Consider the following 17,648-nt stretch of genomic DNA (forward strand, 5'->3'; position numbering starts at 1 on the left):
TTATTAAAAATGGTAAAACATGATACTTTGACTATTTAAAACTTACAAAATAGTAGATTGATAGAGAATTATATGAAATTTTTCAAAAAAAATGATTTGATGTTTTTCTAACCTTAATTTCGAAGTTTTGTTTGATGATCGATGTTGAATGAATGATATGAAGTGAAACTGCTGTTGATTATCAATGATAGTGATCTAATGAAACTGGGAGTAAAATTAATCGTAAATGTTGAAGATATTCTCGTATTCAAGCATAGTTGAAGGTTGGATCGAAAGAATCAAAAACGATTTTTTTTGGTCTACTGTTGAATGATGTTGATGAACGTGTTTTTGACAAAGATGGATGATTGATTAACACTAGATGATGTTGATCGATGATTTAATTGAAGAAATATGGATGATCGTTGAACGTTAGAGAAGAAATTTGGATGATGAACGATCGAGTAGTAATGGATTTGCATTGTTATCAAATTATCCACAGTTAGATATCTGTGATTGAAGGATATCATATCATATTTACAAGTTTGTCACCGTGTATTTTAAGTTAAGATGCTAATTAAATGATTGGCTGAGAATGATTCCCCCATTCTCAACTTTTTTTTTCTCAATTGAACCCTCCTCTCTCTCTCTCTCTCTCTCTCTCTATATATATATATATATATATATATATATATATATATATATATATATATATATATATATATATATATATATATATTGAGTACAAAACGTTCATTTCTTTAAACTATATAAATATAGTTTACGAAACTTTACCACCTTTGTAACCTGTTGAGCAAAGGGTGTAATTATATAAAGTATCTATATAATTGTTTTATGTCATTTCTTAGTTATCCTGTAAAAGGGGGATAATTACATATACAAACGTTTTCATTACAAAAACATGTACTCTCGTTGAATAAATTTGTGAGACATTGTCTTCATCATACGTAACTGAGGTATACACGAAAGTCCTGCTTCATAACCAAAATCTCTGGTAAGAGAGTGTGATACTTGTATATAGATCTATACGGGACTGATGATCCCACACCCCGACTATTAGCTACAGTCAGACCGGCAGGTTATGGGTGACAAACGTCATAAACACTTCGACGCCTGAAGAACGTCGCGACAGGCAATTCGTTTTTAGCACGGTTATGAAAACTCATATGGGGAAACGCTATACATATATTTTACACAAAAATACATTTCTTCAATTGGTTTTATACATGAATAAGACCACATATTACTATTTTAAGTATGGAAAACATTGGTACATTCAGTCTTGGAACATTAAGACTACAATTCATTTCTATAGAAAATATCGGATTTTCTGGAAATAAACACGATATCTTTTCACGGAAAGGCTTACTATTTTTCATAAAAACTCTTATAAACTCACCAACTTAATTGCTGACACTTTTTAAAACAACTTGTATTCTCAAGGAATCAAAAGAACAGGTAACCAATAGCTTTTTCAGGATGGGGCGCTAAGGCGTCAAACAAATATTTTGTCATCATATTGTAATTGAGTTTTGAAACATGTAACACTTATAATGATGTAACATTTTCTATTATATATATGATGATTATATTTTCGTTCTTTACTATTACTCAATTATTATGATTCAATACATGAAATTCATCCACCCCTGGACGTTTCAGCCATCCTAGTTTGGGGGTGTGACAGACATGGGATGATATTATGAATGTTTTGAACTATTACTTTTATAATTACTTAATTTAAAATAAAATTTATGGCCTTAAATTTTGGGATGTTACACTTGAAAAGCAACCATTACTACTCTGCCCAAAATCCAGGCATCCAAAGCCTTGACTTTTTATCCACTGCCGATAAACCCTCCTCCCAACACGAGTCTCTACTAGAAAGCCGCTGCAGAGAACAACACTGACATATTCCAAAAATCCCTCAACCACCTCAAAGTTAAGGCTTCATATAAATAAAATTCAAGGAGCGACTCGGAAGCCCGCAATTTCCGACCACCAACTCTATAACTTGAAAATGCATAACCGCAACCAGAACTGTAAGACCCAACTTCCAGAGAGAACCATTCAAACCAGGAACTCTCAAAGTTTTAACCACGAATCAAAGCCATGAATATACTTCCCAAATCGGGAACCAAACGGTCTAACCTTCAGAAACCATACCCTAAGAATGATGATCATACATATGTCGTACCTACCCTTTGTCCCTAACTAAAAACACTACCAATCCATGCAAAAGAATACTTAAAAGGCACCGATCGTGAATTTTAACCAATCCCAAACCCAGAAGATGTGCCCGGAAACTTTAAATACACACTTGACCTCTTGACAAGTAATTATCAACCCACTATTCCCACGAGCATAATGATGGTCCATCCAAGAAATTCACATTGCATCCAAAACCCTTATCATCCCACGTGTACCTCCACCTGACAGATCACTCGAGACATGTGAAACGGACTTCTTGACTCGATATTTCATAACCAATAGCTAACAATGGTAACCAAGCTTCTAATAAACAACCTACAAGAAAACGGGATCCAACAATGCATACATTCATCAAGCAACTTCCGATGTACAACCAATATATCAACCAAATAACCTTTTTGACCAGATTATCCAAACCAACCAGTCCCTGGGTCTCCCGACTCTCGACAATGAACTAACATCCAAAGAATTACATGTGTAAGTAAACAAACATGATCACTAGGCCCAAATCCTATGTCTGGAATACCCTTACAAGTTCCTCAGCATAAGTTTGGATTGCTTCCAAGCCCATATCATGAATCTAGAATGCCCTCCCGAGCCCTCAGCCAATGACTGGAATGCTCCTAGTATCTTGGCCTTCCAAAAGACTACTGATCCCGAACATGCCAATATGACTAATAATTTTAAGACCTATGTGTCACACCCCCAAACCAAGGATGGCGGAAACGTCCGGGGGTGGAGGACTTCATGTAGAGTATCACAACAACGAGTATAATAGTGCTCAAAGTAAATACAACCATCATAAATATAATTGAAAAAGTTACACCAAAGTATATGTTTACATGATTCAAATCAATTACATTATGATACAAAATGAACTGTTTGACGATTTATCGTCCCATCCTCAAAACGTGGTTGATTTCCTGATTCACTGAATTCCTGAGAATACAAGTAGTTTTGAAAAAGTGTCAACACAAAGGTTGGTGAGTTCATAAGCTTTTGACAGTAAGAGTTTGAAAATCGATCTTTGTAAGAAGATGTATATCACCAAGAAAAATTCAATATTTTCCTTATAAAAGTTATGTAGTCCTAAATACCAGGACCGAAATGAATAAGTATTTTGTCATACTTAAAGCTATAATTGTGGTTTTAAATTGACATAAAACCCCTTTCAGATTTGAGAAAAATCCTGTAATGAATGATGTGTGGTCTTAAATACCAAGATTGAAAATATACCATAATATCTGTAATTATTGATATAAAAAGTGATTTTAAAGTAACATAAAACCTCTTTTGATTTATGCAATCCCTGTAAACTTATGTTGTTAGATACCTATGTGAGCCGCTATAATCATACAAATGACCTGTATACACCTGCTACGACGTTTCTCAGGCGTCGCGAATATGAAAATGACACTTGTCACCCGCAGACCTGCAGGTCCGGATGTAGCTAGCAGCGAGGTGTGGGGTGTCAAAACCAATATAGATCTATACACAACTATCACGTTCTCCCTCCAGGAGACTCTGATTATAACTAGCAGGAATTAGATTCCGTACTCGGACGTACGGACGAGAATGTCTCGCAATTTAGGTTAACAAATTTACGTGTGGTGTGCATAAGTGTAAAGCCTTTTCCTGTGGGAATAAAACCTTCCGAAACGTGTTTCTTGTGTTAATGGAAACATAAACCATACCTATTACAGTTTATCCTAAAACGTTTGTAATGTATAAAAACTCTTTTATGAAGACGCTTTTGAAATGAATTCACACTTAACGTAATAAAAGTTCCCTTTTGTATAAATGTACCCTTCTGAAAATATATTTGTATTATGTATGGTATCATAAACTATACCATTTATAGTTTATCAAAATAAGGGTAGAAATAGTAAAGTACATAAACTATACTTAACATAGTTTAATAATGCATTTGTATGTAATGGTGTACTTTAATTATAACACTTGGTTATTTCTATGTATTATCTAGTGAAAATTCATTTCTTAACTGGTGTATATCTAGATATGAATACAAAAATGTCACATACTACAATAACACATGATCACATAATGATATATACCTTGCTCAACATGTTACAAGGTGAAATGAAATTTATTGTGTTTTTCTATTTATAACAATTTCTGTAACTGTTATTGGAAAATTTGTAGAAAAATCATAAAATGTCCAAATCAAGTTCTGTAACTTCTGAGAGTTTGGAAAATGAGTCTAGTTGATTCATAAATTTTTCCAAAATTTTTAGGGATCTCTAACTTGTGTGACCAAGTCCATAATCACAGACTGGTCCGGATTGGTGTTTGAGATGATAGGAAGTTTTGTAAAAATCACCATAAATTGTAGAAAAATCATATGGAGATGTGCAAGTATTAATTTTAAATCTAAGAACTGGAACTACATACACCTAAAACAGTTTTGTAAACAAAAATGTTTAAGTTGTCCAAAACAGTCCGAGAATGGGGTCCAACTTTTCTGATGAAGGCTGTTAGAAAAGTTTAGTTTTGTTCTTGCTGTTTTACTTGTATTCTCCCCCTAAAAACTTGAGAAAACATGAAAATGTAGGGGTATGAACTCACCTTGAGTGGTTTCAGTAGGTAAGTGTTGAAGAAGAGAAGTGTTCAACCCAAGAACACTTGAAGAATCACTTGAAGGTTCGAAGATCTAACAAGAATGTGATGATGTTTGTGTAAGCAATCTATGATTTTGAGTAGGAGGATGTGTAATAATCATAAGAAAGATGATGATACTTACTAATCGTAGGAGAAAAGTCTTGGAGTATTCCTTGAAGTTCTCGAATTTGAGAGAGAAGGATGAGAGAGTTTGGAGTGTGGTTTTTGGTGAAAAATGAGAGAATGAATGAAGTGTGAGGAGAGAGGGTGGATGTTCCAGCCCTAAGGACGTGGGAATGGTTGAAAATAATGAGAAAGGACTCATGAAGTGACTAGGGATGGGCTGGTGGTGAATAGTGACATGGAGTGGGTATGGGAGTGGTTGCTTGTGTCATAACATAAAGGAAAGTCAACACTCCACCTTTGTACTTCACCCACTCTTTTGGATAAGGTTTTATCCTTAAAAATGTGATAATTTAATAATTATGGGTCCTTATATGTTAAAATAAAGTTTTGGGTGAAAATCCCGTGTTAAAATAATTAAAAACGGGCCTAAAACGCGAAATTAGTCGAAAACCGGGAAGAAAGGCATTCCCAGCGAGACGTCTCGGTCCTAGGCCGAGGTTCGGTCCCTAGGCCGAGCTTCGGTCCTTGCTGGTGCCGAGCCGGAAGCGAAGTGCGAACCAGAAGAAGAGGCGAGGGCGAGGGCTCGGTCAAGGGCTCAGAAGCGAGGGTTCGGTAGGTCATCAGAAGCGAAGGATCGGTAGGTCATCAGAAGAGGAAGTGGTCAGACCCGAAATGTGCCGAACATTCGGGTTCGGGTGAGGCATGCGAGGTTCGGGCCCGAGAGGACCTTTCGGGTTCGGTTCAGCAGCCTTCGGCTCAGAAGGGTTCGGTTCCTAAGAGGGCTTTCGGGTCCTAAGAGGACTTTCGGGTCCTAAGAGGGGTTTCGGGTCCTTAAGTCCGTTTTTCGCGTAGACTTCCGTTTTTGGGCTGTTTTCGCCAAATTCAAGGGTCGGGATGCCCCGAGTGATTATAGAAAGTTGAGAGAGATTTGAGAGAGATTCCACATACTAAAAGAGATTTGGGAGAGATTTGACATACTTGGAGAGATTTCACATACAAAGAGATATTTGGGAGAGATTTCACATTCATAGTGAGATTTGGGAGAGATTTGACATTCTTGGAGGGATTTCTCATACAAAGAGAGATTTGGGAGAGATTTCACATTCTTAGAGAGATTTGGGAGAGATTTGACATACTTGGAGAGATTTCACATACAAAGAGATATTTGGGAGAGATTTCACATTCGTAGAGAGATTTGGGAGAGATTTGACATTCTTGGAGGGATTTCTCATACAAAGAGAGATTTAGGAGAGATTTCACATTCTTAGAGAGATTTGGGAGAGATTTGACATTCTTGGAGAGATTTCTCATACAAAGAGAGATCTGGGAGAGATTTCACATACTTAGAGGGATTTGGGAGAGATTTGACATTCTTGGAGAGATTTCTCATACAAAGAGAGATCTGGGAGAGATTTCACATACTTAGAGGGATTTGGGAGAGATTTCCGATAAGAAGAGATGGAGTGAAAACGATTAAGAGCGGTTTTGTGTGTGACGAATGTGAGTGTCCGGTTTCGCAGTGCAAGGTCCGTAAACCCCGTTAAGCCTTGTTTAAGGACCTTGCATACTCCCGATGAGTATGTAACATTGTTTTATCGGTTTGGCTCTCCACGTACCACCGTTTTAGGTTAAGGAGATCTAGATGTACACAGTTTTCAATTTATGATCTCTCATTAGAATAGAGAGTTGTTTAGAAATTACATAACGTAAACTCTAGTACCTACGGGCAAATTGAGTTGACCGGTTTGACTTGTTGACTTTAGTTGACTTTGACTTGACCAAAAATTGACGGTTGTCACATCATCCCCCCGTTAGAGGGAATTTTGTCCCGGAATTTTGAATTTAGGCAAGGAGTGGGCATGAACAATCGAGCCATGAAGTGGGGATACTTCCTAATCGACTGATTCTTGCGCTCCCATGTGACTCTAGGTCCTTGGTTAGTATTCCTACGAACTTTCACTAATGGGGAGCAGCGTTGCAGCGTTCGCTTAACCTTTCGGTCCATGGTCACTGTGGTTCTTTCACGAAGGTGAGGCTCTTGTGGAACTCGATCTCGTCGAAGGGGGGGGGGGGGGGGTTACAAGAGTCTCATCGGATAGATACTTCTGCAAGTTTGGGACGTGTCGGGTAGAATGTACTTTACTAAGCTCGCAGGAGTAGATTGAAGTTGCGATTACAAGGCTGATTCTTACTAGAATCTCGAAAGGCATAATTATCTGGGGTTTTGGCTTTCCATGCTTTTCGAAGCGTATTAAGCCTGCCCAGAGTGAGGTTTCCAGAGGAATTTGGTCTCTTATCGTGGAGTTCTAAAGGTTTCTTCCTCTTGCTTCTCTTCCTAGTCAAGGGTTGCTCCCTTCATGGTCAAAGTCGTAAGGGGGGGCGGGGGGGTTCTGCAATTTACGAGAAGTTTCAACGGAGCTAAGACGGTAGGTCAGCGAGACCCGGAATTTTGGGGTATTCCTGCTGACGCCTTTGGTGCTGACTGCTTCTCAACGGTTTTGATCAATTGAAAGGGTCCTTAAGGATTTCCACATTAATAAGGATGTGTCTTAGGAATTTGAGTCCTTGATTCTAAAACTTGCATCTAGAGGACTTCGGGTAAAGATTCTCTGATCGTATTGCTTTCGCGGTTTGTTGTAGCTGCTCTCCTTGGTTTCCTTCTTACTGCGAGGGTAGATAAGCAAGTCACTTACAATGACAATGACTAACGGATCCTAGTAAGAATGGCATAACCTATGAATACTGCGAGCGGGTTGGTCCCATCCGAGGGGTATCACTATGGACTTGCAGCGTCCGCATTGAATTTGGAGGGTTGTCCTCGGAAATCCTTTTCCAATACTCGCGAGTGGTGATATTCAGATCTCAGGTCTAATACCTGAAGGATACCTCATTCCTTGTGGTTGGTCGGCCTATTCGTTTATGCGAGGCAGATAGTAAAGGTTTCTACTGAAGATATTGTCGGGGCCTCTGAAGTTAATGGAACTATGAGCAATTTGCCTTTCTATATGAAGAATAAGACCAGAGCTTTCCAAGGTGAGAAGCATGGTTCTTCAATTTCACTGTTGGGTAGTTTGACAGGTTCAGACCTGTTAGTTTTTGTAGCTCGGTAGGAAACATGTGGGTTTGGTTTACGCGAGTAGGCCTTCTCGGATGGTAAGACATTTACTCGTCCCTCTGGGCAATCTTGGCCCGAAGTTCATGGCAGGACTCGTATCACATCCGTCCTAAGCTCCTGTGCTTGAACCTTGTCTGCTACATGCGACATTTCCAAAGGTCTCTTGTAAATACTTGTGATAAGGTTTCGGGAAGTATAACACTCCTCTGATGTGTGTTTTGGGGTTCCACAGCGAGAGATGATCCGGAGGTTCGTGCTGGATGTTTATGAGAGACGAAGGTTTCAATGTTCGGGGGGTTAGGTGAGGGGTCCTTTTGTAGATGTTAAATCGGGAAGATGAGGGCTATATCAATGAAAATTGGATGATGACAACAATATCTTTTTAGATAACAAAAGTTAAGCTGTATTCGCAAGAAGAGATCACTAGAGTGATAGAGTATCTTATGTTTCTTTTCAGGGTGATTCATTTTGTTTGATGTTATCATTATTATAGATGATTCATACCATAGTGTCTAGCACTGGTAGTGGGCGTGTTTCGATAGCCAGTAATGATACTTGATATCATGATCCCTGACAGGTCTCCCTACGATCGAGCAGTATATGAATGTCTTTGGTTTGATTTAAACGAGAGAGTATTTTAACTACTTTTAGGAAGACGGTGATTTTAGCAAGCATACCAAATTCATTACAAACATATGGTACTTAAACGTTTTTGTCGTTGGAACATTACAAAAGACCTAATATGGTTCCCTATTACCTTTGTTGGTTCATTTGTCACACTCCTTCGGCTCCCCCGTCATTCTTCTTAGTTGGGTAGTTTCTCTTGAAGTGTCCTGTTTTGCCACATCGGAAGCACCCTGGAAATACTTTAGTATTGGGGGTTGGAGCGATGTACTGTGTTGAGGCCCTACAGAAACGGACGGTATGTCCTTTCCTGTTGCAGTTATTACATTGTATCACCCGGCAAGCCCCATTGTGATGGAAGCCACATTGGTTACACTTTGGAAGTGATCCATTATATGGTCTGGCCGGCATTTGGGTGGCAGACCCCGTGGCTAGTGTCGAGGCATGTGACGTGTCTGCTGTTGTAATGTTAGGGGTGGCCATAGGTTGTTGTCTTTTAGTGAATCTTTGAGATTGGTGGCGCTCTTTCATGTTCCAAAACTTTCTCTTCTTGTTCGTAGGTTTGTGACCTGAGGTATTTTCGCTGGCAGACCCCCGTTGGTGTTCTTGAATATTACCACAATCTGTATTGTCAGTACTGTTTCCATTTCTGTTGACGTTGTTAGCATTGAACTGTGCCATGACGGCTGCCGTGACTGCAGCCTGAAAAGTAGCAATGTCTATCTGCAGAGTTGGCGTCTTGCGAGCTGGTTGGTTGCTTCTTGGTGTAGTCATAGCTCTGTTTCACGATGAAAAATGACTTCATTAGCGGAAATGGTTATCTTAAGTGCATTCTTACAATTTATATTTTTATATATAAATTTAGGCACATTGATGTACTATTCTTAGTGTTTCCGCTAACGCTCCTGAGATGGATTCTTGGCAGTGGGTAGGAGTAGGTTTCATACAGGCATTAAGCTTTACTCATCTTAGAATCATGTTCGTCTAAACACGCTTGGCTGAGGAGTTTTGATGGGACCCGGTGCATTAGTGCTGGTATGATCGCACCCCATAAGTCTATGAAGAAGGAACTTCCCAACAAAATGTTTGAAGGTGAAATGATAATGAGTTTCTAGAATGGCTATACGTCTCGAGTTTCCAACTAAGTTTTATCTTATATCGATTGGTAACGCAATTCAGTCGTTAAGGGCGTTCTGAAAACAATTCATAACGAGATTCTTTATATGGTAACTCATGTATTTCAGTAGTTCTATATCCAGGTGGAGCCTTATACTTGACCCATACTAGGTCCTTATTATGACCAAGTGAGTATGTTCTCGAAGGTTTGACCTACATCCCTATGATGCAGTCCTATTACAGAGTAGAAGTAGGTTCAGGAAGTGATCTTATGATGTTTGTTGTTCAAAACCGGGTTCCATTGGTTGGTGAATAACATGATCCAACCTTGGAGAGAGGATTGGGAACGATTCCGGAGCTAAATTACTCTAGTCCAACAACTTGACTAGAGTGGTTTCAGATAGGCTCCTATGGCAGCATGATGGAAGTATTTGAACAAGAGGTGACACAGAATTTGGCCGACTGATAATGTCATTGATGTTTAAGATGTAACAAATTAGGGAAAAATTGACCTTGTAGAGGGTCTTATGTCACATCCGGAGCAGGAGAGTTTTGGCCGCCTAAAGGCCTCACTAAAAGTACCTACAGTACAAGATAGTTCCATAGAGAATGCCACATAGGACATAGATAGGAAAAATGATTCCTTTTTAACATGGAATGAAGTAAGGCATCTACTACTCGCGGCGGTCTTCCCTCTGGTGAACCCTCATTTCAGCTAGTTGTCGCTCCATATCAAGCATGTGCCTTTCGTACACCCTCTGGCGTACTCAGAGTTCTATGACTTCGGTTCGTGTTTCAGCTAGTGCTTGCAGCAAGGTTTCATGGTCTTTCTCAGACTTTTCACGAGTGTGCCCAAGGCGATTGGTGTGGATTGTATGTATTCTTGCATTTGCATCAACCTCTACAATACGATGGAGAGTTGTTTTGCCCTGAATCTCGTTTCAGGAACCTCTACGGACCAAGATTGGGAGAATTCTATCTGTTGAGCTTCCTTTGCTTATGTTGTAGAAGCTTCAGTCTCCATTAAACAGCATAGGTTGGCCTTGCTCTTTGCTCCAGGGTTCCAAGCACTCTACCCAATGAGGCGTTGGGCCTTGAAAAACCGGACGAGGGTTGGGATTTGGAACACGGGTCATCGGGGATAGGTTCTCCACTTCAGGGTCGGAGTCAAAACCATCAGCAAAGCCTTCAGCTTGGTGATCATCCACAGAGGTTGGGTGATCATTATGTGGCTCCTCTCCGAGTCATTCAGTATTGTCGTGGTTAGGGTAGTACGGGTCATCGTGGGGAAGGAAATCCAGCCATGATATCCACGCGAGAAATGGGGATATAAGAAATAACTAAGTAGACATACTAATTAGATAATTATAAGGTGATCTTTATCAGGTACTTCAATTCATTGATTAACGCATACCGGTCATATGTATTTGGGACAGGATAGACCTTCGAGTAAGCGACCCTAACTCTAAATCCCCAATCCAACGAGAACAGGAAGTAAAGCAAAGATCCACAAATTCTAAGTCTATGACGTCCTGGATACTTATAGTTTTAATGTGCCCACTAATCAATTATTGACCTATTGATAAAAATCTATTTAGTTCTCAGATAAGCACTTATAATAATACAAAATACTCCCATAGTATTTTAAACCCATGTTTTTGTTCTAATGTTTTCATTGTGGTAGTGTTGGTAAGTTTTTAGACTTGTTGACATATCACAACCATTATAGGGCATGTGCTAATCATTCCTCGGAACAGCATAGTTGATCAGGCTATGCCACTCCCAAGACTGACCATACATCCCCGAGTTTACCTGTGATACCCAACAATCATTACTTTTGTTTTGTTCTAGAATGATGCTGACCTTAGTATGTATGTATGCCTGTATACTTTTAATAAGAAACTACTTATTTCTAAAATTATAGTTGTTTTGAAAACTTTATATCAGAGACTCTAGTCCCAATGCATTTATAGTTTGTATATCTTATGTGGTTCGATATACTGAGTTCACTATAAACAATGCTCTGATACCAATCTGTCACACCCCCAAACCAAGGATGGCGGAAACGTCCGGGGGTGGAGGACTTCATGTAGAGTATCACAACAACGAGTATAATAGTGCTCAAAGTAAATACAACCATCATAAATATAATTGAAAAAGTTACACCAAAGTATATGTTTATATGATTCGAATCAATTACATTATGATACAAAATGAACTGTTTGACGATTTATCGTCCCATCCTCAAAACGTGGTTGATTTCCTGATTCACTGAATTCCTGAGAATACAAGTAGTTTTGAAAAAGTGTCAACACAAAGGTTGGTGAGTTCATAAGCTTTTGACAGTAAGAGTTTGAAAATCGATCTTTGTAAGAAGATGTATATCACCAAGAAAAATCCAATATTTTCCTTATAAAAGTTATGTAGTCCTAAATACCAGGACCGAAATGAATAAGTATTTTGTCATACTTAAAGCTATAATTGTGGTTTTAAATTGACATAAAACCCCTTTCAGATTTGAGAAAAATCCTGTAATGAATGATGTGTGGTCTTAAATACCAAGATTGAAAATATACCATAATATCTGTAATTATTGATATAAAAAGTGATTTTAAAGTAACATAAAACCTCTTTTGATTTATGCAATCCCTGTAAACTTATGTTGTTAGATACCTATGTGAGCCGCTATAATCATACAAATGACCTGTATACACCTGCTACGACGTTTCTCAGGCGTCGCGAATATGAAAATGACACTTGTCACCCGCAGACCTGCAGGTCCGGATGTAGCTAGCAGCGAGGTGTGGGGTGTCAAAACCAATATAAATCTATACACAACTATCACGTTCTCCCTCCAGGAGACTCTGATTATAACTAGCAGGAATTAGATTCCGTACTCGGACGTACGGACGAGAATGTCTCGCAATTTAGGTTAACAAATTTACGTGTGGTGTGCATAAGTGTAAAGCCTTTTCCTGTGGGAATAAAACCTTCCGAAACGTGTTTCTTGTGTTAATGGAAACATAAACCATACCTATTACAGTTTATCCTAAAACGTTTGTAATGTATAAAAACTCTTTTATGAAGACGCTTATGAAATGAATTCACACTTAACGTAATAAAAGTTCCCTTTTGTATAAATGTACCCTTCTGAAAATATATTTGTATTATGTATGGTATCATAAACTATACCATTTATAGTTTATCAAAATAAGGGTAGAAATAGTAAAGTACATAAACTATACTTAACATAGTTTAATAATGCATTTGTATGTAATGGTGTACTTTAATTGTAAAACTTGGTTATTTCTATGTATTATCTAGTGAAAATTCATTTCTTAACTGGTGTATATCTAGATATGAATACAAAAATGTCACATACTACAATAACACATGATCACATAATGATATATACCTTGCTCAACATGTTACAAGGTGAAATGAAATTTATTGTGTTTTTCTATTTATAACAATTTTTGTAACTGTTATTGGAAAATTTGTAGAAAAGTCATAAAATGTCCAAATCAAGTTCTGTAACTTCTGAGAGTTTGGAAAATGAGTCTAGTTGATTCATAAATTTTTCCAAAATTTTTAGGGATCTCTAACTTGTGTGACCAAGTCCATAATCACAGACTGGTCCGGATTGGTGTTTGAGATGATAGGAAGTTTTGTAAAAATCACCATAAATTGTAGAAAAATCATGTGGAGATGTGCAAGTAGTCATTTTAAATCTAAGAACTGGAACTACATACACCTAAAATAGTTTTGTAAACAAAAATGTTTAAGTTGTCCAAAACAGTCCGTGAATGGGGTCCAACTTTTCTGATGAAGGCTGTTAGAAAAGTTTAGTTTTGTTCTTGCTGTTTTACTTGTATTCTCCCCCTAAAAACTTGAGAAAACATGAAAATGTAGGGGTATGAACTCACCTTGAGTGGTTTCAGTAGGTAAGTGTTGAAGAAGAGAAGTGTTCAACCCAAGAACACTTGAAGAATCACTTGAAGGTTCGAAGATCTAACAAGAATGTGATGATGTTTGTGTAAGCAATCTATGATTTTGAGTCGGAGGATGTGTAATAATCATAAGAAAGATGATGATACTTACTAATCGTAGGAGAAAAGTCTTGGAGTATGCCTTGAAGTTCTCGAATTTGAGAGAGAAGGATGAGAGAGTTTGGAGTGTGGTTTTTGGTGAAAAATGAGAGAATGAATGAAGTGTGAGGAGAGAGGGTGGATGTTCCAGCCCTAAGGACGTGGGAATGGCTGAAAATAATGAGAAAGGACTCATGAAGTGACTAGGGATGGGCTGGTGGTGAATAGTGACATGGAGTGGGTATGGGAGTGGTTGCTTGTGTCATAACATAAAGGAAAGTCAACACTCCACCTTTGTACTTCACCCACTCTTTTGGATAAGGTTTTATCCTTAAAAATGTGATAATTTAATAATTATGGGTCCTTATATGTTAAAATAAAGTTTTGGGTGAAAATCCCGTGTTAAAATAATTAAAAACGGGCCTAAAACGCGAAATTAGTCGAAAACCGGGAAGAAAGGCATTCCCAGCGAGACCTCTCGGTCCTAGGCCGAGCTTCGGTCCTTGCTGGTGCCGAGCCGAAAGCGAAGTGCGAACCAGAAGAAGAGGCGAGGGTGAGGGCTCGGTCAAGGGCTCAGAGGCGAGGGTTCGGTAGGTCATTAGAAGCGAAGGCTCGGTAGGTCATCAGAAGAGGAAGTGGTCAGACCCGAAATGTGCCGAACGTTCGGGTTCGGGTGAGGCATGCGAGGTTCGGGCCCGAGAGGACCATTCGGTTTCAGTTCAGCAGCCTTCGGCTCAGAAGGGTTCAGTTCCTAAGAGGGCTTTCGGGTCCTAAGAGGACTTTCGGGTCCTAAGAGGGGTTTCGGGTCCAAAGAGGGGTTTCGTCTCCTTAAGTCCGTTTTTCGTGTAGACTTCCATTTTTGGGCTGTTTTCGCCAAATTCGAGGGTCGGGATGCCCCGGGTGATTATAGAAAGTTGAGAGAGATTTGAGAGAGATTCCACATACTTAGAGAGATTTGGGAGAGATTTGACATAGTTGGAGAGATTTCACATACAAAGAGATATTTAGGAGAGATTTCACATTCGTAGAGAGATTTGGGAGAGATTTGACATTCTTGGAGGGATTTCTCATACAAAGAGAGATTTGGGAGAGATTTCACATTATTAGAGAGATTTGGGAGAGATTTGACATACTTGGAGAGATTTCACATACAAAGAGATATTTGGGAGAGATTTCACATTCGTAGAGAGATTTGGGAGAGATTTGACATTCTTGGAGGGATTTCTCATACAAAGAGAGATTTAGGAGAGATTTCACATTTATAGAGAGATTTGGGAGAGATTTGACATTTTTGGAGAGATTTCTCATACAAAGAGAGATCTGGGAGAGATTTCACATACTTAGAGGGATTTGGGAGAGATTTGACATTCTTGGAGAGATTTCTCATACAAAGAGAGATCTGGAGAGATTTCACATACTTAGAGGGATTTGGGAGAGATTTCCGATAAGAAGAGATGGAGTGAAAACGATTGAGATCGGTTTTGTGTGTGACGAATGTGAGTGTCCGGCTTCGCAGTGCAAGGTCCGTAAACCCCGTTAAGCCTTGTTTAAGGATCTTGCATACTCCCGATGAGTATGTAGCATTGTTTTATCGGTTTGGCTCTCCACGTACCACCGTTTTAGGTTAAGGAGATCTAGATGTACGCACTTTTCGATTTATGATCTCTCATTAGAATAGAGAGTTGTTTAGAAATTACATAACGTAAACTCTAGTACCTACGGGCAAATTGAGTTGACCGGTTTGACTTGTTGACTTTAGTTGACTTTGACTTGAACGAAAATTGACGGTTGTCACACTATGAGTCTCATCCAATTGACTACCGGGTTCTGTCCATATGGAACATATAGCCACTGGTTCACGATACATTGTGACACCTTCTAACCACTAAAACGATAAGCTTATGGTGCCTGACCGATCTTGCCGTCATTCCTTTACTCGCCTGGAAAATTCACAATCAGCACCACGGTCCTAAAGATACTCAACCTCGATCCACCATACTGCAGGAACCCAATCAACATCCTTCTTAATCATTAACCGAAAATGAAGCTACCATACTCTTTTACAATGTTCAGTTCCTTTCACAGTTTAGGCTGCAACCAATGCAAAATCAGACGGAAACATAAGCGCACACGACCTGAGTATAGGATAGATGGTCGCACTCTTGTTCCGATTCAAATGCTATAACCCAAATAAGCACCATGCATATAATTCAAACCAAGCACTCCATTTCTATCTTTTCCATCCCACACACACCCCTAACGACAATATCCAATGCACTTACCACAATACACACCATTAAGGGAACCCACAACCTTACCCAAACTTGAAGTACCAGAAGATCTAACGAGATGACAAACCTCAATCATTAACAGAGAAAATTCTCATGAACTATCAAAACAAGATCCCATACCTCGATTGAGACTGAACAGACACCATTAATATGTAACTATCTCGATAAGACTTTTAAAGTTATCCAGAAATGTTGCTAAAACTCTGGTCAGATCCATCAAAACACCAACTCTGCCAGTATGACTTGCTAAAATTAAATTATACGCACATTTAATGTCTCGTCTAGAAAACTAAACAACATCGCCCCAAATTCTAAACTCCCAATAACCAAGGACATATTCCCAAACTCGAGCCGAACTTTACGATAGGTTGACGTATCCACTTCACTTCAACTAATACATACCAAAGCTTCCTAAGAATGTCCACTATTGATGATGAACAAAATGACCAACGATCAAGGATTCATTGACCACTAATCCAATGAACAAAAACTCACATGGAGCTGAACATACCCATCTCTGAAACTGATTCACCAATCGACAACTGCCTAATCTAGACTATAAATAGCAATCCGTACAATGAGCTGACGAATCCCTCAACAACCGATACTCAACCTGAAGGATCTTAGAGCCTCCTCATCTATTCATTGGCATCCTAAAGGAACCAATGGCTACAATTATCTCATTGACCAACTACTTCCTAATGCGAGACAACTCATGTATTTCCTGAACACATACATCTGATAGCCACTTGCTCCACACCTCTGACTTGACCAAATATTGGACCGAGATCTCGCATACCCGTGTGGTAGATCCTTATGAACCATTCTTCTGACACCACAAACTCGAATAGATCTATGATCTTCCAAACAAACAACCTAGTTCTCCCCCACTCAGGGTTCGAACTACAATTCACTGGTGTTGCAACCAAACCATATTTCAAACCGACTCAACCAGATACAAACCATCCCTGACTTTTGGAATGTATAACACACACAAGATGCTCTTCCAGATAAGGACCAAACAAACGCTAAGAGATTATGAATCTTAGATGAAGACCTCAAGATTTTCCAATCATAACCATCTTTAACATTAAGTATTTCATGAAAATGCATAAGCAAAACACCAACTTACTATCCAAAACATACACTCCTCGCCTGCATTTCTAACTGTCCATCCGGTACCTAACCTAAATATATTACAAGAAGTAGACCATTGGTCACATCGCATGGAATCCATACCACAACAGCCCTCTTGTGCATTTTTAGACTGCCATATTGCCGACATAAACCGCAGATAACTATTCTCTTGTTTGTTTACATCACAACTCTAAAAGTCACATGCCTGCTCGCTCCTTCCTCTGAACTCGGAAAAATGGAAGGATATATCCCTCGCCATATATATTGACATCCCAATCCATCTACCAATCACTCATCCTTCAGCTGAAACCCTCGATCCGA

The sequence above is a fragment of the Lactuca sativa genome, chromosome 5 (genome assembly GCF_002870075.4).
Source record: "Lactuca sativa cultivar Salinas chromosome 5, Lsat_Salinas_v11, whole genome shotgun sequence".
NCBI lineage: Eukaryota > Viridiplantae > Streptophyta > Magnoliopsida > Asterales > Asteraceae > Lactuca > Lactuca sativa.